The sequence below is a fragment of the Xenopus laevis genome, chromosome 2S, assembly GCF_017654675.1.
Source record: "Xenopus laevis strain J_2021 chromosome 2S, Xenopus_laevis_v10.1, whole genome shotgun sequence".
Lineage (NCBI taxonomy): Eukaryota > Metazoa > Chordata > Amphibia > Anura > Pipidae > Xenopus > Xenopus laevis.
In genome coordinates, this window is record NC_054374.1 from 129,811,795 (window position 1) to 129,826,254 (window position 14,460).

A 14,460-nucleotide genomic window follows, 5' to 3' on the forward strand; every position below is an offset into this window, starting at 1 on the left:
CGGCCAAATCCTTCTGCCTGGCCGAACCCGAATCCTAATTTGCATATGCAAATTAGTGCTAGGGAGGGAAATTGCGTGACTTTTCTTCACAAAACAAGGAAGTAAAAAATGATTTTCCCTTCCCATCCCTAATTTGCATATGCAAATTAGGATTTGGTTCGGAATTCGGCGGAATCTTTCACAAAGGATTCGGGGGTTCGGCCGAATCCAAAATAGTGGATTCAGTGCATCCCTATCAGGAAGATGAACTTTATGGACAATGGTGTGAAATAACCATGACAGAATGGGAACATTGTGTGTTTTACCACATTCTTTATCTCCCAAACATACAAATGGATCTTTAGCTCGTAGTGAAGTGAGGCTTTTCAACTGTATCAGAGATGAGTGAATGAGAAGCTTCCACTTGTATGGATGACATTAAGACATTAGGATATTAGTGATAGACATGCAGGTGTAGCATTTCCTCTCTCTGTCCATCTGTAGTTGTTACCAGGATGGTTTGAAACTTTTATTTGTTTTTAAACTAACATTTATCAGTGTCATATGGATTATCGTCTATTACGAAGAATGTTAAATCACAGCTGCAGAATAATCATTCCTTGATAGGGACAGTTTTTCTATCTCCATGGGATCTGAGACATATTGTGCTTTATTCCAAAAAAGAATGTTTACATATCCAGTATTCCAAACTAAGGATAGCAAGAGACTTTGACAACACAATGGCTATTCTTTGCTGGAAATGAAAGTGTTTTATGCTGCCTGGCTCATTTTAAAGGACTTCCCAAACGCCCCTACTGCAAACCATCAGGATGGGCTTTTTCATGGTTCTGCAAGAAGACCCAACAAGTTCTAGTTACGTACCTGCCTGAACCCAGTTGCTTTTTTAAAAATACAATGATGCGGCATCAAGTAAAAAGCTTCAAGTAGAACTTTATAGAATTTAAAAAAAATAAATAAATAACTTGCTTTTCAGCTCTTCATAATTTGTATAAATTGTGTTAATCTGTAATTTGTTTTAGTATATGTGATACTGTAAATTTCTTACATCCTTGCACCAGCTCCTCCATTTTTTATAGACTTTGTTTTGTACAATAAAAAAAAACGTAAATATAACCATATGTTCTTGTTTTTTCTCTGAGCGAACTTCAGCAGTTTTTTATCAATGTGTCCTTGAAAAAACAATACAGTAAATAATTCTGTGTAGCTGCTTAGATCTGCAGAGCCAGCATGTTTATTCTGCAAAATAGTGGATATTTGAGACTCAGGTTGGAATAAAGCCAGCCTATTTTGGTCATTTAGGACAATGGATTGTGTGGGCCAAACTCAGCATACATTTCAGTCAAAACTTGTTCAGGATTGAATTGACATCTTAGTAAACCAGATCAATGGTACCATCAAAGTACATATGTAGGATACAAGGACACCCCCAGTCACTTGGATTTTACTGATTTGTCAGTATCTCTGCCAGTCAAATCAAGGGATATCACCCAAAGTATGAAGGTGCATTGGTCTATCAAAACGGAAGAACATCATCCAGCCCTCACTTACTAAGCCATTTTAGCCACAATGAAGATATCGTTTAGGAAAATCATGGCTGTTGTGTTCAAAGAGATTTATTTGTACACTGTCTTACAATTTTTTTTTTATATAAGAAGTGCAATAGAGATTTTAATTTACTTATTTTAATCTGTGGAACAATTTAGATGGCTTCGCCAATCATATTTACTCTTCATTTTTCTATTAGGCATTTTTGCTACAAGTTGTATTGGTGTGCCTCATTGTTCTGCTTTGATCTTTAGTTGAAATTCCTGCTTGTTTAACGTGGAAAAAAATAAAAACATTTTCAATAGTAAGAAGTGCAATAGGAGTTTACTAGGGATGCACCGAATCCAGGATTCGGTTCGGGATTCGGCCAACATTCGGGCTTTTTCAGCAGGATTCAGATTTCGGCCGCATCCTTCTGCCTGGCCGAACCAGGTAGGGGTGGGGAGGGAAATCGTGTGACTTTTAGTCACAAAATAAGGAAGTAAAAAATGTTTCCCCTTCCCACTCCTAATTTGCATATGCAAATTAGGATTCGGATTCAGTTCGGTATTCGACCGAATGCAAAATAGTGGTTTCGGTGCATCCCTACAATTTACTAAGACATTTATCCTGCCTTGAAACCTACAGCATCAGGGCTTCGAAGATGTGGAAGTTACGGGTTAAAGGTAGGTGCATGAATCTTGAATTCCTTTGAATTTTCCTAAAAATTGATAAGATAGCAATGCTATTAAAAACATATTATTTCCTTTACTAGGGATAGAACATGTAACAACACAACCAGCTCAGTCCTTAGATTGATACTTTTAGCCTTGAGTTCCATGGTCATTTTTAAGAAGCCATATTTTTAGCATCAGAGGGCTGCTATATTTCAGGAATGTGCAGAAAATCTACGAATAAGGGAGTGGGTACTGGGATTCACAGTAAAATCATTTTAGGATATGATTAGGGAAATTAAGCTTTTAGCACAAAAAAATAAGAGATAACACTTAAAGAATAAAACCGAATGAGAAACAAGGTAAAAGAAAAGTGAGAAAATGATGGGAATAGGGCAAATGAGTGTAAAATTATAGAAAGAAAGGTGGCTTGGCAGAGGCCTGTGGTGCAATCTTCCCCTCGCTCGTACTGTTTTCAAGCTCAATTTGTTTATTTGTTTTTCTCCAAGCAATGTCAAAAGTTTAACAAGCTCTTTCTTTTGTGTGGGTCACGTAGATGATCCAGTTTGCGCATCACCTGATACAGTGGGATAACCATGACCCAAATTCAGAAATGGAATAGGGACAACAATTAAATTCATAACAATCACAAGGGTGTATGTGAGCAGAGAAATGAGGGAGAAGAGGTCTAAATTAGTGTATAGACGGAGCTATTTATTCAGAGCCTCCTCCTCTTACCCATTATCATCTGCTAGGCCACACAGTTGACCATGGAGATACCCTATGCCAACTATGACATCATATGACCAATTACCCCAACAGAACAAATTGTCCTCATATGACGTGTCTGGGAAAATAAGAAGCATTACAATTATACAAAATGCCCGGAACCTTTGCTACAGTTATTTTACTATCTCTATGGGAAACACCTATAATGGATTAGTGACTGTCATGTGAAAATATACAACAAACTTGTACAAATTGCCACTAGTCAGATGTGTTTGTTCTTGTAATCATGTGTCCATAAAGGCTCCTATGTATGTTTCTATGTAGCACATAAACCCCCTAGATACTTTGACTAGGAGTGGTCTATACCAAGCCATTGATTCTTGGCAAATAATCACAATTATAGATACTGATGACATGGCACCTTAGGATTTATTCAGGCTAAACCTTGGCATGAAAGCTCATACATGAACTCTCTCCTCACTGGTATGAATTCATTCCTGCCATTACTGTATATTCCCCCCTTTCTGTTTTTTCTTTTAGCATTCAGATACAGCAAATATGTAAGTTCATCGGGTACCCATTCATTCATTTTTTCTGGAAATATAATTGTACAAATACATCTATAATGCAGGGATTGTAAACATGTGGTGTTGAGTTGATAGCACCAGTTTGCACCAGTGTGTTACTAACAGCAACCAGTCTGCAGTCTGTTTGGATCACATTACTACAAGTTGGAAAATGAAAGCAAATAACTAATTGGTTACTATGGGCAACTGCACTGATGTAATTTTGGACTTTGCTAGAAGAGCTTATCTCCTCCTGCTTTACTTTGTAGACACCGATCACTCACTCAGAGCAGTTCTTTACACTACTAGAGGTCATTTATAAACACTGGGTACAATTGCATTTGGGCAACAACCCAATGCAAACAATCAGATGTTTGCTTTCATTCTTCTACCTGCAGCTGGCTTTAAAAAATAATCACTGGTTGATTGCTATGGGTTACATAATTTGCTGCAGCAATTTAATTTAGAAAGTGTTCAGGACTTAAAGGACATTAGGATAAAACTCTCATATTTCCATTAGACCCAGGCACCGAAAACTGCCTACTCCCAGATGTCTCCTTTAGGATGACCAATACATTCAGATACCTTTTTTAAGTTTTTATTTTTACATTTAACTTATAAATACAGAAAGTAAAGAAATACACAAAATAAGAAAAATTAAAGGTTGAAAGTTGCCAGTGGAGCCAGTGATTCACATAATCATCAGCATTATACATTACAGTCCTAGTGTGTGCCTACAAGACATACCAAAGGAGTTTTAATACATGGGGTATTTATGGTTAAGGAGATATGATGCAGAAATTCCCCCCAAAATCATTGAAAAATGGGCAATCGTAAAACACATGTAGGTAGGAACCAACTTTACACATTGGTCTGAGGTCATTGGGTGAAACTTTGTAAGCCTACGGTGTAAGGTACACTCCATTCAGAAATTTTACTTGTATATACCCGTCTCTGACGGACATGGTGATATCTGAAACCTGTTTCGAGGAATCCACCCACAGCTCCTCCTCTAGTCCTGGAATGTCTCTAGACCATTTCTCTCTCATTTTGGCCGAGGGATCTGGGCCTGTCTGACCTAGTACAGCATAAAGCCAGGTTCTTGGGATCTTTTCTTCGTAGATACACCTCTAGAGTAGAGTCAACTAGTTCAGTGGGTCTGGTGGGGAATTGGGTTTTAAATGTGTGCCTTAATTGGAGATACTGGAAAAACAAGGAGTGATGCAGGTGGTAAGTACCTTTGAGACTCTGAAACTGCTTCATGTCCCCATTCAGATGTTTTAGCCCAGCAGTTAATGTCAGGTAGATCAGTGAATTGTAGGAGAGATCTATTTCCCCAATAAATGTGTCCAGCGCAGTGGCGTAACTACCGGGGGAGCAGGGGGTGCGATTGGGCCAGGGCCCGCACCCCATCAGGGCCCTCCGGCAGCTTGCGCGCCACTGACTCCGGCAGCAAAAAATGTCGTACGGAAGGGGGGTGGGGGGAGGCTGCACGTCCTGCACCAGGGCCTGCCCCCATTTAGTTACGTTACTGGTTACTGAGAATCCCACCATATACTAACTTCAACATTATACTTGATTCCTCTTTAAATTCCCCTACATTTTCACTTTTCAGGAAAACATTAAGGGGCCCATTTACTTAGCTCGAGTGAAAGAATAGAAGAAAAAAAACGTTGAATTTCTTATGGTTTTTTTTTGGCTACTTCGACCACGACTTCGAATCAAACGATTCGAACTAAAAATCGTTCGACCATTCGATAGTCGAAGTACTGTCTCTTTAAGAAAAAACTTCGACCGCCTAGTTTGCCACCTAAAAACTACCGAAGTCAATGTTAGCCTATGGGGAAGGTCCCCATAGGCTTAGCAATCTTTTTGGTCGAACAAAAATCGTTCGATTGATGGATTAAAATCCTTCGAATCGAAGGATTTAATCGTTTCGAATAGCGCTTAATCCTTCGACTTCAATATTCGAAGCCGTAGGATTTAACTTCGACAGTCGAATATCGAGGGTTAATTACCCTCGATATTTGACCTTAAAGTGATACTGACACTAAAAATGTTATTTTAAAAATATTAATCGACATTAAAAGCTACATATAGGTCACATTGATCGGTTTTTGCTGATAGTTCTGCTTTTGTAGATAATTACTTGAAGTTCCTAAACCTGACTGTTTTGCCAACCTGACTGTCCCATCTCAGTCTGTCAGTTAGAGATTCTAATGCTAACGGACTCCTGCTGCACAAATATGGCAGCCACATCATAGAGGAACATGGGGGTAAGAAAGGTAATGTAAAAGCATCAGGCAAATACTTCCATAGCAAAATTATAAATAGCATTCAAAGATAATGCTATGATGGGTATAAAAAAAGGGTTATTTCTGGTGTCAGTATCTCTTTAAGTAAATTTGCCCCTAAATAATCATATATAACAGATAGATAGGCACAATATTCTTCCAATCAACTGGTATAATGTAGCCCCTACTTACTTTTTGCAGCTTTTACCAGATATAAAATGCAGGCAATGTGTTGATTTTGCAGTAGCTGAAGTGACTGTCAATACAGTTACTCTGTACTACTTCCATTTTTGGGTCTGTACATCTCATTAAATTATATTACATACTGGGCATCAAACTATCCAGAATATCTACGCAGGGTGTTTCCGCTTTGCTAAGAGATCTGAGTAAATTGGTGAATTGAGCAGCACATTGGCAAATAAGGTTCAATGTTAATAAATCCCAGTTATACACAGTCTGGGGAGGAGAGGTGAGGAAGAACAGTGAGGGGGTGATGACGGGGAAACCAAGTGAACAAGGTGCTTGTGAAAAAGAGTGAGAAGAAAAATTATATACTGTCCATTGCCAACACATGGTTGCATTTGACTCATGACTAGTCTGGAAATAGTTTTTAGATGGAATATATAAAAGGAAATGGTGGGCTGTCAGGTGAGATAATGATTTAGTTGTGAGATTGCAGATTGGGCACAGTGTTTGGCAAACTATTGTGTTCTTCAATGTTAGGATCTTGTTGTATATACGTTATGCACCTGTATTATGAGAGCCTCCATGATAGCTATTATGCAAAGGCATGCACAAGCAGTTCTAGTGCCAGGAAGGTCCACACTTCAGACATGAGGTTCTTATTATGCATTACCATTTACTAAGCTTAATTAAAATGCAGTTAAATACCTCCAACAGACAATAACTGTTAAGAAATTAGCCCATTAGTACTCTTCTCTTGCAAGTTCAAAAATGAATGGCATGCAAAAAATAATTCCAATTGCTCTTTATTATAAAATTATTAAAACCATGGTAAGTTAACCTACTTGTATATTTTGGAGAATATAGAAGGAAACCAGAGTACCCTGGCTCCATGCAAGCACAGAGAGAATATAAAAGCTCCTTGCAGATAATGCCCTGGCTGGAATTGAAGCTAGGACACCAGCAATTCTGCAAGGAAGCAGCTAACACTAATCACTGTACAACCTTGCTGGCATATGCTCTCATTAGAAGTCATGAGCTAAAATGATATGCAAAACCACAGAAAAATCAGTGAAACAATAAAAATATCACCAAAATCATAGGAGTCGATGTGAAATGACAATGGGATTAAGGAGGAAGAGAGAGCATTTTTGCAATTGACATGTTTAAGGGTTTAAAACAAAGATCACCAGTTGTTGGTTATATAGGGCTCGTGGCCCTAAAGCTGCACTGGATTCACGTCAGCCTGAAGACTGGACCTGATAATCAGTGACAAGGGAACAAGGAAGGGAAGCTTTGGCTGTCAGTACAGCAATTACTTCTCCAGACGTAAGGGGGCGAAATATAAAGAGTATCATCTCATTGGGGGCACCTCTTGAATATTGAGTGTTAACTCCTAGCAGCCCTGAGGAGCAGTGCCTAAACTGTAAATCCCAATTTCAAAACCACTAACATCATTTGAACCCTTTCATCTTCTCTTGACAGTAAATCCATTTCCCAGTCACCGACCATATTTATGATCTATGCAAAATAAAAATCTGGTTGGCTGCAAAATTGCATGACATTCCCATGAAATAGGTAAATTTTAATACTGGTGAATATTAGAAGGCCTTCATGACAATCTATCTCTGCATTCTGCAAAGCAAAGAGTGAGACACTTGCATGTACAGCGCTGAATATGTAGTGTAATTAGTAGTAGCTCCTTTCCTATAACAATAATAATTGTCTGCATGCTTCTCATGTATGCAACTGAACTTTACCAACATCACAACACACTCACTGGATAGCCAGGAAGTTTTTCCCTTTCAAGCCAGTCTCCTTAGTTGAATAGAGGAGAGTGTGATTCACTGAGCAGAACACAGAGCTGCAGCTCCACATGCCCCATGGGCAATCCAGCCCTGGCACTAGGGTTGCCACCTTTTCTGGAAAACAATACCGGCCTTCCTATATATTTATCATTTCTCCCTATTAATAACATTGGGATCAACCATCATTGTTACCGGTAAAATACCGGCCAGATGGCAACCCTACATGGCACCAATATAGGCTTTTGTGGAATAGTAAGGCCAAGTCCCACAACTAAGCCACTTTTAGATAGCTGTACAGTAACAGTATGTCATTTTTATCTTAAGGACAGACTATATTTCAGGAAGAGAGGGGCTTGATGAAAAATAATCTTGTATTCTTTATTAATACCTAATTGTTGATGAAAAGATGTAGTGAAGAACTGGAATATGGTATCGGTGACTGCAAGCAGTTATACCTGTAATACAAAGGGACATTGCGGAGGTCAAATGAGGTCACCTCAGGGGACCTCTATTTCTCAGTGGAGAGCCTCCAGCCCACATACAGTTCTGCATAAATTTCAGAGATTAAGCACAGCCATCCTTCACGATGGGGGCAAGGAGGAGGTGATGGAAGGGTACAGTAACAAGGGTGCACAGGACTTAGAGAAGAAAAAAAACTCCACCTAATTTATTTTAGTCTTCAGGCTGGGGCCATTCGTGACTAATTTGGGCTGAATAGGAGCAGAAAAAAAATCTAAGGGCTGACAAAGAGCATAGCAAAGTGTGGGAAAGGGCCAGGGAGAAAAGGCAAGCTGTGCCCTGCGGTGTGTGAGAGTTGGTTCCACAAATTTGGCATGACTTGACTTCTCTGGGACGCAATGCAAAGGGCCGGCATAGGGTCAGAGAGCAGAGAGAGAGAGAGAGAGAGAGAAACAAGACAAGAAACACAGAGAATAGCCAGCAACACAATTGGGGAAAGGGGGCATGTATGCCTTGTGTGACAAAGAAATACCCACACATGTTCAGCAAAATTGGACTCCCCCCTTCCTCCTCTCTCATTCTCTTTTTCCTCTGTCCCCCCTTTTAGAACTTTATCACTTACGTTACAGGGAGGTGATGCAGAAACTTTCTTTCCTTTCACAATGTAATTTTAATTTAATTCAGTGCTTTTCAGTGGAATCACTTGCTGCTTTACAGTAAGCACAAACCTGAATGAACAAAGGAAGCATCGCAAAGAGCAAATGGCACAATTCAGCCACTGTGTACATGGGCTAAAGAGCCCAATCACTCATTCTGTGCTGCTGGAACCTAAAATACACATATACTGATAATGAGATGTTGTTAAATATATGGGGTCTATTATCCAGAATCTCATTAGCCACAACACTTGAAAAACCTGCTATGACAGTGTCTATTAATAACTGTTCTTTGTCGCCAAAATGCTTTTTCCTCTCTAGCAATAATGCAACTCTTGTACTAATACTGTAACTACTCCAGTTTAAATTCGGGTTGACAGGGGAAACAACTGAATTACTTTGAATGCACAATAATCATTTGAGAAAGAAGACCTACACAAGCACCATTACTATTATTATAATACAAAAGAGCAGTGCAGAGACTGTAAAAAATAAAAATTAAATACCCTGATGTTCTGTGCCCTGAATAAAAGGACTATACTCAGCCTGCAGCTTTCTATTTTCTAGGGTCGCTGATGTCCATACAACTTCCAGTAAAGGATACAATATCCACTGTAATTACATTAGAACTGACCCCAATATGCTACATACATTCAATTCCTGACATACCTATACCCTTTTATTTAAAATTCTGGTTTCTGGTTTCTTTCCTTTCATGTTTTTAGAAATGTAGGGACTGTCTCACATGTAGGGTTGCACTGAATTAAGCGTTCAGTTAGGTTTAACCAAACTCCCTTCTCACCCTCATGTGACTTTAAGGGGGTTGTTCATGTTTAAGTTAACTCTTAGTATGATACAGAATTCTAAGCAACTTTTCAATTCATTATTTATTTTTTTTTTATAGTTTTTATTTGCCTTTTTCTTCTGACTATTTCCAGCTTTCAAATGGGCAACATTGACCCCATATAGAAAAAGCAATGCTCTATAAAGCTACACATTTATTGTTATTGCTACTTTTTATTACTTACTTTCTATTCAGGCTCTATCATATTCATATTCCAGTCTCTTCTTTAAATCAGTGCATGGTTGCTAGGGTCATTTGGACCCTAGCAACCATTGTTGATGGCATTTGCTTCCATTTAGCCACAAGGGTATTAGTGAAGTTGGACACCAATGAGTTACAGTAAGTTCTTTCACTCCCATCTCAGGAAAACCGTTCTGTATGGATCGGATATGGATACCCATATCTATACTAACTATAGAGTTTAGTATCACAATAGCCTTTGATATTATGTCTGTCCAAGAAATCATCCAAGCCACTCCTAAAGGAAAACTATACCCCCCCAAACAATGTAGGTCTCTATAAAAAAGATATTGCATAGAACAGCTCATATGTAAAACTCTGCTTCATGTAAATAAACAGTTTTCATAATAATGTACTTTTTAGTAGCATGTGCCATTGGGTAATCATAAATAGAAAATTTTAAAAAATAAGGGCCGCCCCCTTGGATCGTACAATTCACTGTGCACACAAACATACCAACAAAGCATACTTGTTAGGTCACATGAGCCAATTAACAGACAGAGTTGTGTCTTTTGCTTCAACACTTCTTCCTGTTAGTTAGAGTTGTATTTCTGGTCAGGTGATCTCTGAGGCAGCACAGAGACCATCACTAAATGGTGGCTCAAGGCAAGAGATTTAAAAAGGGCAAGATTTACTTAAATATATAGACCAGTTTGGTAAGATTCTTTAATATGCCACTTAATATGATATAAACTATCTGTTGCTTAAGTGTTCATTTTGGGGGTATAGTTTTCCTTTAAAGGCATTAACAGAATCAGCCATCACATCATCATCCGGCAGTGCATTCCCCAACCTCACAGTGAAGAAAAAAACCTACATTTTTTTCTTCTAGCCTGAAGGGGTGGCCTCTGGTACGGTGATCCTCTTTATGGGTATAAAGGTCCCCTGGTATTTGTCTATAATGTCCTCTAATGTGCTTGTAAAGTGTAATCATGTCCCCTCACAAGCGTCTTTTTTTCCAGAGAAAACAACCCCAACCTTCACAGTCTACCCTCATAATTTAAGTCTTCCGTCCCTCTAACCAATTTATTTGCACTTAGTCTCTGCACTCTCTCCAGCTCATTTATATCCCTCTTAAGGACAGGAGCCCAAAACTGCACTGCATACTCCAGATGAGGCCTTACCAGGGACCTATAAAGAGGCATAATTATGTTTTCATCCCTTGAGTTAATGCCCTTTTTTATGCAAGACAGAACTTTATTTGCTTAAGTAGCCACAGAATGACACTGCCCAGAATTAGACAACTTGTTATCCACAAAACCCCTTCTCATTTAAGGAAACTCCCAACTCACTGCCATTTAGTGTATAACTTGCATTTATATTATTTTTGCCAAAGTGCATAACCTGCATTTATCAATATTGAACCTCATTTTCCAGTTTGCTGGTCAGTTTTCCAACTTAGACAAATCAAAGTGGCAGCATCCTGCATGGCATTGGATTAATTGATTTTAGGGTTATTTGTGAGTTAACTGAAAAGTGAAAATGTGCCAATATTTTGGGACTGTTTTTTTTATTTTTTATCCCGTCTCAAATGATCCCACTCCAGTCCATCATAAACACTTCAGCCAGACTTTCCTCCCCTATGCCCATTTCTGCCACTGCCTGCACTAGGTTCCTGTCAAATACAGAATTCACTTCAAAATTCTTAAAATCACTTTCAAAACTCTCATCAGTGTTGCATCAGCATGCATCATAACCTTTAATTACCAAGTACACCTCCAGCTTATCTTTCTTCTGTACATGACATGCTCTCCTTTGATTAATGAAAGGGAACGTTATTCTAAGCCAGTTACCAACATAAATGAATTGGAAAGTGAAGTGGTTTTGCTCTATTCATCATTGGACTATTTTAAGGCTACTTTCAATTAGAACACAAGCTCTTCATTGTACAACATGCACAGTAACCGGAATAGAAAGCTAGATAGGACACCTGACTTTTGTGCAATGGCAAGTGGTCCAGTTAATGGATACGAGTGAGATTGAGGAGCACTGAGCTGTTCATCCTTTTCAAAGACTAGATCTATTAAGATATCCGACAAGGCTGAATTGATCATCGTCATGGATACAAGACTATGTCTATATTTGTAAGCTTTATATCCTGCTCTGCAATATAGAAGAAATATATAACTTTGTTTACCTTGAACAGATTGATCAATTAATCCATCATGTGATTCTCTTGCTCTTCCATTAGGATCTCATGAGCTCCTGTACAAAATCTCAAATATTTCAATAATTCAGCTTTATTTTACATTTCAATTCCTTTTGAATCTACAGCTACATCGGATAAGCAGTAATTCGCTTTGCAGTACTGCTCAAGCATCTCCGGACGAAGTAAAGTGTGTACTTCCTGAAAAACACTGGTAAGATTTTTTTTTTATATCAACATTTATCATCTTAATGACTGGTTGCCTGGAACAGAACATTAGTTAAAAGCTCTTATTCTAGTATTCCAGCCTTTGTGTTTACATTAAAATGTTCTAAAACATTGTCTTTGTTCTTTAATCTATATAAAAAAAATTAAAATTTTCTACAAATAATATAATAGTGAATATGAAGACAAGAAATAATATATGGAATATTATTGCTCCTTCAGCTCTCTTTTTGAAACTTCCTCCCTCACGTATCTTGTTCTCCCCCTTTCTCTTCTCCTCCTCTTTGTCTCTCTATTTCACTGCTTCCATTATACAAGGAGGGAAATGTATTTATTTACAAAACTTCACATTTTCGATCGCTAGCAAATTCATAAAAAAAACCTTGATTGCAATAAAAAATCATATTCTTCCATTTACTTTTAAGATTTTGGCTGGTAAAAAAAATAGCATGAATGATTAAAATAGACCGCCATCTGTAGATGTTTGCCAGATTTTGCTAAACTTGAATTTGTAAACAGATGACTTTTTTTTGGTTTTTAAGTTAAATTCTGAAGTTTAAAATATTTGCTCCATACAGTGTCAGCTCCACAGGGCTGGTACCTCCTTGCTCTGGGCACTGTTGGGTAAAAATGTTTTCCCCAACCAAAGGTGAGGGCTAATAGAGCCCACATTCCGGTCAGGGATGAAAGTAGTTTTTTTAAAAAATAATAAAAATGTGCCATGAATTGCTCGTTATGCGCATGCTTTCACATGCGCATTTTGCACATGCGAGTGACCGGACATGGCTGCTCCCTCCCGGTGCAGGTAGCTTAGTGCTGGCCATTTTTTAAAAAAAAACAAAAAAACTACTGTTATCCCCAACCAGAATGCAGGCTCTATTAGCCCACACCTTTAGTTGGGGGATAACATTTTTACCCAAAAGGTGCCTCTTAAAGGAACAGTAACATCAAAAAATGTAAGTTTTTTAAAGTAATACAAATATAATGCAGTGTTGCCCTGCACTGGTAAAACTGGTTTGTTTCAGAAATACTACTATTGTTTGTATAAATAAGCTGCTGTGTAGCCATGGGGCAGCCGTTCAAGCATAAAAGGCTCAGGTTACACAACAGATAGCAGATAAGCTCTGTAGAACATAATGGTGGTATCTGTTTATCCACTATTTAACCTGTGCCATATAGCCTTTTTCCAATTTCCGCCATTGCTACTCAGCAGCTTGTTTATATGAACTATAGTAGTGTTTCTGAAGCAAACAGATCCAATGCAGGGCAAGACTACATGATATTTTTATTACTTTAAAAAACGTAAAAAATTTTGGTGTTACTAATCCTTTAAGATGCAGCACTTGATCTCTATAATTGTGTTTGTTCTCTGTCTGTACTATAAATGTCTTGTAAAAATGGACAGCTCTGCATACATAAGTGGAACTTCCGAAAGTGCAGATAAACAAACATATTGACATACATACAATTGAGCTACATTTCCTTCTATCTGACTTATTGTTGGACCAACAAGAGGCATTCCATGCAGCAGTGTAGCCATTCAGGTAAAGGTGTTTAAACCTGTATTGTCGTATGGGACAGCAGCACTGATCCTGGGAGAATATCTCCAATCTCTGCCATCCCTGTCTGGTAAGTACCCATATAAGGACAAATACTGCCAATATTGTAATGGATGACATTCTGGCATCCCCCTTCATTTATATGGCAGTCAATTGGACCCATGGGTGCACCTGTGGTTCAGGTAAATTGAAAACAACACTGACTAGCCCATATGTGAGCAACACTTACCTGGCCTACTGTATGAGTGCACCTAAGGATTGAAACAACTGCCTTAGAAACTTTGTATTCTGAATTCATACCATTCATTCTGCTATATATGTGATTAGATGTTCGCAGTGGACTGGCACAAAACAGACTTCACTCCAATGCTTGATGCAGTTAAAAGTAGAATCAAGAATTGGAGTGAAGTCCAGTTTATGCCAGTAGATATACTTTTCAATAGATATACTTTTAACTGCATCAAGAATTGGAGTGAAGTCCGGTTTATTCCAGTCCACTACTAACATTTAATTGCCTCCTTAAGCTGAAGGTGTGGGGCTAGTACACCTGGAA

General features: G+C 38.4%; 1 long non-coding RNA gene across 1 annotated transcript; it reads right to left on the minus strand.

The window, feature by feature from the left end:
• Nucleotides 1–4,075: 4,075 nt before the first annotated feature.
• On the minus strand, nucleotides 4,076–13,227 carry LOC121400682. Its single transcript, XR_005965908.1, has 2 exons — nucleotides 12,115–13,227; nucleotides 4,076–4,696 (listed from the first exon to the last, which is right to left on the minus strand). It is a non-coding gene; the product is annotated as an uncharacterized LOC121400682 (long non-coding RNA).
• Nucleotides 13,228–14,460: the final 1,233 nt, after the last annotated feature.